Here is an 8,964-nt window from a genome sequence, read left to right as displayed (position 1 = left end):
CCTTCTCCCCTCCCCTTCCCTCTGGGATGATCCAGTGCAGTGGTTCTCAGAGCTGGTCCTCAACCAGCAGCAACTTCATCACCTGGGAATTTGTCAGAAATGCAAGCTCTTGGGCCCCGCCTAAGATCCACTGCATCAGCTACTCTGATGGCGGGGCTTGGGCTTGGCAATCTGAGTTTCAACGTGCCTTCCACACGATTCTAGTGCATCCTACAGTGAAAACCACTGGTCCAGTACAATCCTCACCGTGCATCTGTAAGTTTCAACTCCAAAGCCAAGAAGCTGGGGCCGTCTTGAGACAACTCCAGGTTCTGGCCTCTGCTCCATACCATCCTCCCACCTGGGGAGCAAACCACGAACGCCTGAGTCCTGGGCTAGGAAGGGACAAAGGACTGGGCTAGCAGGTATGGCAGGGTGGGCTGTGCACAGGACAACTCCAGGGGATGTCATCCATATAAACTACCGCGTGAATGGCTTAACATGGTAGCCAAGTGAGAATATCAAGGAACCAAGGGGCATAAGGCGGGGTCTAGTGGTCATTTGAATTAAGTGGGTTTGAGGGATTCAGCCCCTGGTTAGGGGCGACGGGGAAGATGGGAATAAAAACAGTGCAAAAATCTGAACTCAGCCCTAGGCGGCTCTGTCAATGTGGAAAATGCACATCATACGTGAAACAGAGAAGAAGGCATGGTTCAGAGGGTCTCAAACTCAGATGCCTACTCGGCTGGCATGTAAAGAGGCACGAGGCTGCAGGACGCAGCCCATGTAAAGATGCAGGCACCACCCAGCCTCAGCCACTGCTGCCATGTGGGACGCTGGGCTCAAGCATGCCAGATCTTCCAATCTTTAAAAAAAAAAAAACGACATCCAACTTTTATATGAAATTTCTTTAAATGTTACAAACAGGTTCTGATTTTTAAAAATACTTTGCATTGTATCCAGAATATAGAAATTATTTTATTTTTGAAGCCTAATTAAAAACAAATTAAACAAAAGAGTTAGACAATTCATTAAAGAAGGTGTACAGATGGCAAATAACCACGTGAAAAGAGGTTTAGCACCATCAGTCATTAGGGAAACGTAAATCAAAACCACAATAAGGAAACACTGTGCTCCTATTAGAATGGCTAATTTTTTTTCAACTTGACAATACCAAGTGCCGACAAACATGGGGAGCAACTGGAACTCTCTTACCTTGCTGGGGGGAGTGCAAAATGGTACCACGCGCTACACTGGAAATAATTGGACAGTTTCTTATCAAGTTAAACATACACTTACTATGCAACCTAGCAATCCCACTCCTAGGTATTACCCAAGAGAAATAAAAATTTATATTCACACACAAAAAATCTGCAAGTGTATATTTATAACGATGCTATCTGTAATGGCCAAAGACTAGAAACAACCCAGATGTCCCTCAACTGGGAATTAATAAGCACATTGAGGTGTGTCCATGTAACGGAGAGCTAACCAGCAATAAAAGGAATTAACCATCTACACACGCAACAAACTAGCTGACTCTCACATGCATTCTGCTCAGATAAAGAGCTCAAAAGACTCCATAGTGTGGACTCCATTTCTATGACATTCTGGAAAAGGCAAAACTATAGGGAAGGAAAACTGACAGTGGTGCCCCATGGCTGTCACACACGCACACACCTAATGAGAAATTCAAACCCAGGTCTCCAGAGTCAAGGGGCTTGAGGACCCAGGTCTGCTGCTAACTCGTTAAGGGAGCTTAGGAGAGTCCTTGCGCCTCTTTGGGCCTCAGTTTCCCCATGTTGCTGATGACCGGAAGGCTCCCCAAGGTCCTAAAACCCCAGGTCGCAGAACTACCTGGTATGCCAGCATCAGCTCCCCCTCCATTCTGGGACTGGCTGTTCCTGCAGGAACTCCCCCAAAACACACTTTGGCACTGCCCCCCAGGCTGCTCTGCCCTGGGCAAACAGTGGCCAGGACCTCCTGCCCCTAAGAGTTACCCCAGCTCTGAGCGCTCGGCTTTCTGGAAGAATGGCCCCATTCTTCTTGCTCATCTCTGTCCCCAGCTACCCCAGGCCACTTCCTTGCTCCCTGCCCCAGCAGACAATGCCCCAGGCCCGAGCTGGAACCCCTGCTCCCTGCCCAGCCCTCCCCACAGACCCCCTGCACACAGGCTCGCTCCGCCTGGCCCTTCAGCATCTGGCATCTGCTGCCCTTCTGGAATCTGACTCAGGAAGAGCAAGGGCGGGCAGGCAGGCCTGCAGCCCCAAAGCCCAGGGCCCCTGCCACCCTCTGCACCCCTCAGGGTCTGCCCAGGTTGCTTAGGAAACCATTGCAGGTCATTTGAGACGATTAGGAGTCTTTGCTCTGTTTTGAGCTAAACAACATGAAGAAACAAACCCCTGTCTGTCAAAGTCCATCACACAGAGTTCTCTTGGGGGCCTGGGATGACAGCGCCCCTCAGGGGCTGGCTTTTCTCTGCTGTCTTTCTATTCAGCTCCACAAATATTTATCAGGAGAGCTCCTACTGGGTGGGCATTGGTGTCAGGAAGATTGGTGTGGACAGGTGGGCACATGGAAGAGAGGAGAACCAACCCCCAGAGGGAGCAGACTCAGTGTCTGCCCCGAGGTGTTTGAGATCTGTGCTACTGGCCTTCCTACACAGACTTCCATAGGACAGACGGCTGTGTTCCCCAGTTCTAAGTGGTCCTAAGGATGGAAAGGAAAGACCCAAACTGCCGGCGGTCCTCTGCTCATGGGAGAGAACCTTTCTCATTCCTTCCCTGGTGTTCCCAGTCAGCGCCATGAGCAATTATTACTTTTAATATCGGAGAGCAAAGGTTTATGGGCTATGTTTTCCCAATACAGAGATGCTTTATTGGAGGTAGCTATAAAAGTGATTCTGCTCGTTGGAAAAATTCAGATAATAGTAAAGAAAGTGAAAAATCACCCATAATCACTGATCGGGCAGGAAAAATCGTGTCCCTCTTTTTCTGACCCACAGCAATGTAAGCGCTTGGGAACCAGGATGGCTGGGGCTGGACTGTGAACTCTGTCTCACGGTGGGGCTCTGGGCTCACCTGGGCTCTGCCTAGGGAGAGCAGGTGTGTGTGGGGGAGTGGAGCTGTGGGCATTGGCTTCCCTAAGCCTGTGCCCTCCGGAACCACTTTCCAGGAGAGGTAGGGAGCTCCCCATCAGGGGAGGAGTTTAACAAATGCTGGTCTGTGCCCTTCTCACTGTGCTGGGAGGCAGACTTTCCCAGACACTGACTACGTTAAAACAGTCAAACCTCCCCCAAATGTGGCTTACCAATTTGACATTGCCAATTTTTAAAATCTATGTCTTATGCCAAGCAAGGACATTTAAAGAGGAAATCAGCAACTAGTCACTCTCACCAGGATTTCATACCAGAACGGGCCTTGAAACACCCAAATGAGAAGGACTGACACCCAGAATAAAAAGCCTTATGAAAAATTCAGTATATCACCCTTGCTTTTGCTGTGAGGGGGTTCAAGCCTGGATGATGGGCTACAGTTCTGAGCCAAGTTGGGAAACTTGGATTGTCTCCCCTCTCTGGGCCTCAGTTTCCCCATTTGTCAAGCATTTTTCTTGCTCAAAGATTCTCAGTCCTCTTCACTGCCCCTCTATCATATCTCTCTCTCTCTCTCTCTCTCTCTCTCTCTCTCTCTCTCTCTCTCTCTCTCTTTCTCTCTCTCCAGTGACAAATAGCTTTGTCCCAATGGTCACTTTCCAACATCCTATACCTAGCAGGTTGTTTGAAAGTGCCTCCACCTGTAGAGACTGATACAGTGCCAACCTGGGAGGAGGGGCAGAGATGCAATGGCACAGAAGCAGGCAGAGCTAGAAATGGGGGGTCAGGGGTGAGAGAAGGTGATCAGCAGTGGGAAAGGTGGAACTACAGGGGGAGGGTCTCTGTGGTGGTGTAGAAAGGGATGAGATGTAGAAGGGGTGGTAAGCGCATTCCCAGACGTAGAGTCATTTTCTGGATGGTCTCTCCGTGCATAAAAGCCATATTCTGTCAGTCAGTGGGGTAGTTCACAGGAGGGACCTCTCTAGGAACCCCAGATGGAGGGATGGAAGGAGGGCGTAGACCCTCCAGCTTGCCCTGCCCTCCCCAGCACCTGCTTCTCTGGGGAACTCATGGGACATGTTCTGAAAGCCCCCAAGTGGCACCTGTCCTCCTAGGGCTAGGGATTCAGGAGCACATGATATGACAAGAGGGCTCCAGTACCTGCTTGCCCCTCCAGCACCCTCCTCTCCTTCAGCACCCTCACACCCTCTTCCCAGGGTCTCCCCATCTGAAACATCCAGACACACAAATTAAGGGGGAGTGATCGGCGGTGAACGTCAGGGCTGAGGTGGGTTTGGATCATCTCATTTAGTCATTCCTCACTGCACAGAGGGGAAGCTGAGGCCAGAGGCGTGACACCAACCATGTCAATGAATTAGTGGCTAAGCTAAACCAATAATAGTAATTCTATCAATAATAATAATGATAACAATCAATGTTTGTTAAGTTCCAATCTCCTGTCTCTCAATCCAGGATTTGAACTGGGGGAGTGGATGTCGGAGCTGATGGAATTTCAGACGCTGCGGCCTGAGGTGGGGAAGTACCGGGGAGAGAGGAGCCTTCTGGGAGCCTCTCGAGTCATCCCACGGGAGTGCCATGATGCACAAGCAAAGCCTGCTTGGTGCAGGCAGCCTGAGTGTCTCCCGATGTGGACATTTTTAAGCAGTTAGGTTTTCTCTTCTTCCCAGCCCCTCAACCCCACCCCCACCCCTCCCAGCAAATGGATAACAGGAAACAGCCAAAGCTTCTTAACTTTTCTTTAATCTTCCCCTCTCTGGCAAACTGAAAAATCAAACGATAATTGTCTGGGTGATCTCATTATTGTCAACAAAATCCAAGCCTTGAAGTCCGAATCCACTGAAACGCTGACACATTAAACACAAAAGGAAACTGTGCTTGCATGTTGTTCAATAAATAAACAAGACTGGCAGGAGCTCAGCACAGGCCTGGCACATGGAGGGGCCAGGCTGCCAGGAACGCTGGGATGGCCAGACAACCGCGGGACCTGGGAGCCGCGACCCCTGGAAATGCCTAGGTCCAGGAGGCTGACGTCCCATCCTTCCTGTATGTCTCAGTCCAGGTCCCGGCAGGAAACAGATGGCATCTTCTGAAGGGTCATGGAGGGGAGTTTATGATGGGGCTATTTACTGGGGAAAGGGAACCAGAAAGGGTGGTGGGCACCCTGAGAAGAGCACCAGTGGGGGGCCTGAAGGGACAAGGGGACAGAGCAGGTACCAGAACCAAAGAGGGTGGTGTCTGGAGAGGCCACCAGCTAGGAGCTGTGGCCTGGCAGGACGAGAAGCCACCTTCTGATCTGCTGGTGCCTCCCATTGGCCAAACCCAAGCACAAGTCAGAGCGCGAGGGAGTGCGGGAGAGCAGAGGGAGAGAAGAAGCTACCAGCGCACACAGCACGAACTGGAGGGCTGTCGCATGCAAGTGGGACAACCCCTGCAGGGTGCCAGGCCCGCCAACCTCAGCTTGTGCATGCCCAAGGATGGGAAGCTCACCCCCACCTCCACCGACAAGCAGCCTGTCCACCTTTGAACGTTCCAAGTCACACTTCCTGGCAAAACCAAGTTCAGGGTTCGGGGAGCAAGATCACGTGCACACTAGGGAGCAGGTGCTAGTTCAGTGTCAGGAGGGCCAGCCTGGGGGGGGGGCCAGGGAGGGGCTGGGAAGGCTTGCTTCATCCGTGCATCGGTTGGTAACACGGAAAACAAGGTGTCCCCTCTTTATCCCTTTTGGTCTTGATTTTTCTGCCATCTTATCAGAATCCTAACAAATGCCATGACCTCATATTACTGATAACCCTTATGGGAAATGGGACACTTTAGGGGACTGAAGCGTGGTGAGTGTGTCACTTCCCCTGCTCCCTTCCTATTCGTAATGTTGCAGGCTCATGGGAGGGGGCTGAGGGAGGGACAGTGCATCAGGACACCTGAGTTCTCACCTGTGCAGCTGCTTCCCGCTTGTGTGACCCTGAACAAACCCTTCCCCCCTCTGGGTCTGTTTCCCTATCATACAGGTAGAGGAGGCTTTGATCCCAGCCTAAGGCTCCAACATGGAGAAGGGCCCCCTCTCAGTCTGCAGAATCCCCTGCTCCCTCCCCAAGTCCCTTCCATCCAAAAGGGGCCAGTGGCTGCTTCTACTATCCACTGAAAAGCTCAATCTGATTTTGTAATTGTGAGAAACTCCTGCGAGCACTCTTGATTTTTGCAAAGAGCTTCTCACGCACTGTCACGTTTGGAATTTTGCAGACAGCTTCCTCTGTTTGGCCAGCTCAGACATAGCGTGAGCAGAAGGGATGAGGGAGGACCGGGCCTCCCTGACTCACTCCTCAAGCCAGAGACTGTCCCACTCCCCACTCCGTCCCCTCCCTCCTGTGCCGTAACTGCATGCCTTCAGCAGGACAGTTCACCTCTCTCTGAGCCTCAGTTTCCTCCTCTGTAAAATCAGGGTGCTAACAATACGTGAGTGACAACATACAACATTTGGCTTGAGGCCTGGCATATCATATGTCCTCCTTTCTGTCCACAAAGAACTGCTGAGGCGCCAGCCTCACGATCTGCCCTCCTCGGAGGCCTGGGGCAGAGGGGTTCCTCTGCAGAGCCACGTGGTGCTGACACTTGACTGTCCAGCTACGGAGAAGGTCCCCAACACTTTATTCCCACCTTCCCACTCCTCACTCACCAGGAGGAGACATCCTCTGCAGGAGATTATGGAGATGAGGCTGAGAAAGTCTTCTACAAAATACAAAGGACTGCCTGCTCCCAAGGAATTAAGAAAATCTGTTTATCTTTTCATCTATCTATGCCTTGTCAACCCGAACAGGTTCTAAACTCTTTGAGGCTCGAAAATAAAGGCAGGAAGCTAATGTTTATTGAACACTGTGGCAGACATTACAAGTGCTCCCCAGTATCTGGTTCACTTTTCCTTCCTGGACATACAGAAAACTATACGCCCCAATGCCCTCCTATTAGATGGAGCCATGGTTTAGTTCTGGCCCATTCATTGAGAGCAAAAGTATTCTTCCCAATACTTTAGCTCATCTCTTTCTCTGCCACAGTGAACACAGAGGCTTCTTGTGGACATCGTAGAGCCAGATTATGGTGCCCTGAGATGTGCCCTGGACCTACTGCAAACTTTGTAAGAGTGAAAAATAAACTTCTGTTGTGATAAGCCACTGAAACTCGGGGGATGTTTGTTACTGCAGCACAGCCTCGCCTGGACTGACGGGTACAAGCACAAGCATATACAAGCATTCTCATATGCATTATTATCTCACTTGGTCCTCACCACAACTCTCAAGGTAGGTAGTAATATTATCTCCACTTTGCAGATGAGGAATCAGACTCTGACATGCTAGGTAGTTGGCCCAAAGTCAATAAGACATAGACCTTGGGGAGAGCCAGGTGTACTTGCCTCTTGAGCTCTGGGTCTTAATAAGTAGGTTGGTTCCACCACCCAGAAAGGGGAAATTTTGGACGCAGGCATGTAAATGGCCAACTCGGTATAGAAATGTGCCTGGTCACTTCGGGGTCTTTGTTGAGTAAATCGTAATCCTTCAAGTGTGGCCTTGCAGAGTCTGGGAAAAAAATGTTCCCAGCTAAAAGTAGCTACACCAGAGGGTCCCAGCCAAAGTCCAGCTCTAGGCTGGCAGGCTTCTCGGATGGCCTGGAATTCTGCTGGCCAGGGTTCCACTGGCATGGAAGTATTTACACTCGCCTCAAATTAGTTCTCCCACGCCTTCCAGAGCCCCAGCCCATATTTGGGATGGAAAAGGGAAAATGATTCCCCGTGGGGGTTCAAAAGCATCAGAAACATTCCACGGGAGCCACAGCCTCCCTCCGCATGGGCCGGGGCGCTGAGCAGTCACATCTCTCGGTCCCTTCCACCTGGACCCTGTGCCCGGCACAGCAGCCAGGCCAGGACGCGAACCTCCTTGCACCCTAATTCAGAAGGAAAGCGTTTCTGGAAGGACCCTCTGTGTGGAGGGCCAGTGAGCCTCCACAGCCAAATGACGCACAAGAAATGGGAAAAGGAAACATCTAACTTTTGTTTCTTGTTTGCTGAAAGTGGGCTTTTTCTTTCTCCCTCGAGAAGGCATGATGTGATTGGATTGCCTTCAGCAATGAGGAGCACAAACCCCAAATAAAAGAGTCTTCACGGAAAGAAAAACTCCCAGAAGACCATGCAGTATGTACCCTTTTTATAATGCTCAAACGCAGGCAAAACAAAGCAATATGTTGTTTGGATGCACATTTATATGCAACAGAACTACACACACACACACACACACACACACGAAAATTTATATGAATAATAAACATATGATTCAGGGCAGTACTCATCTGAGGGGCTAAGGGGTGTGGTCGTCAGGGGGCCAGTTCAAGAGAAACACATATGGCAGAGTACCTCCAATTGGCAGTGTTCTAGTTTGGGAGTCTTGACTTGAGTGATGGGTTTACAGGTGTTTGTTATTTTAATAAATACACCAGTTGCACGTCATGAACCAAGGCTTATGAGTAATGCAGCTCTGTCTACCTGTTAACTTAGATCCACCTAAATAACAGTCATCACCTATAGCCCATTCCCTAAGTGCCAGGCCCTTATAAGCCCTTCACATATGCAAACACATTTACACCTCACAGCAGCCGTTGAGGTGGCTCTTATTTTGTGTCCATTTTACAGGTGAGGAAACTGAGGCAAGAGAGGTGAAGCATCTTGCTCAGGGTCACACAGCTAGTAGGTGGCAGGCAGTCAGGCTTCAGAGACCTGGGTCTTGGCCGCAGCCCTCATAAGGATACTAACCACCTCCTCTAACTACAAGCCCAGAGCTCTTGTAGGGCGGGTTAGTTTTGGGGTTCAGCGACATCATTAACAAAGCCATCAT

This window comes from Hipposideros armiger, unplaced genomic scaffold (genome assembly GCF_001890085.2).
Source record: "Hipposideros armiger isolate ML-2016 unplaced genomic scaffold, ASM189008v1 scaffold_4, whole genome shotgun sequence".
Taxonomy (NCBI): Eukaryota; Metazoa; Chordata; class Mammalia; order Chiroptera; family Hipposideridae; genus Hipposideros; species Hipposideros armiger.
This window is presented reverse-complemented; position numbering follows the sequence as displayed.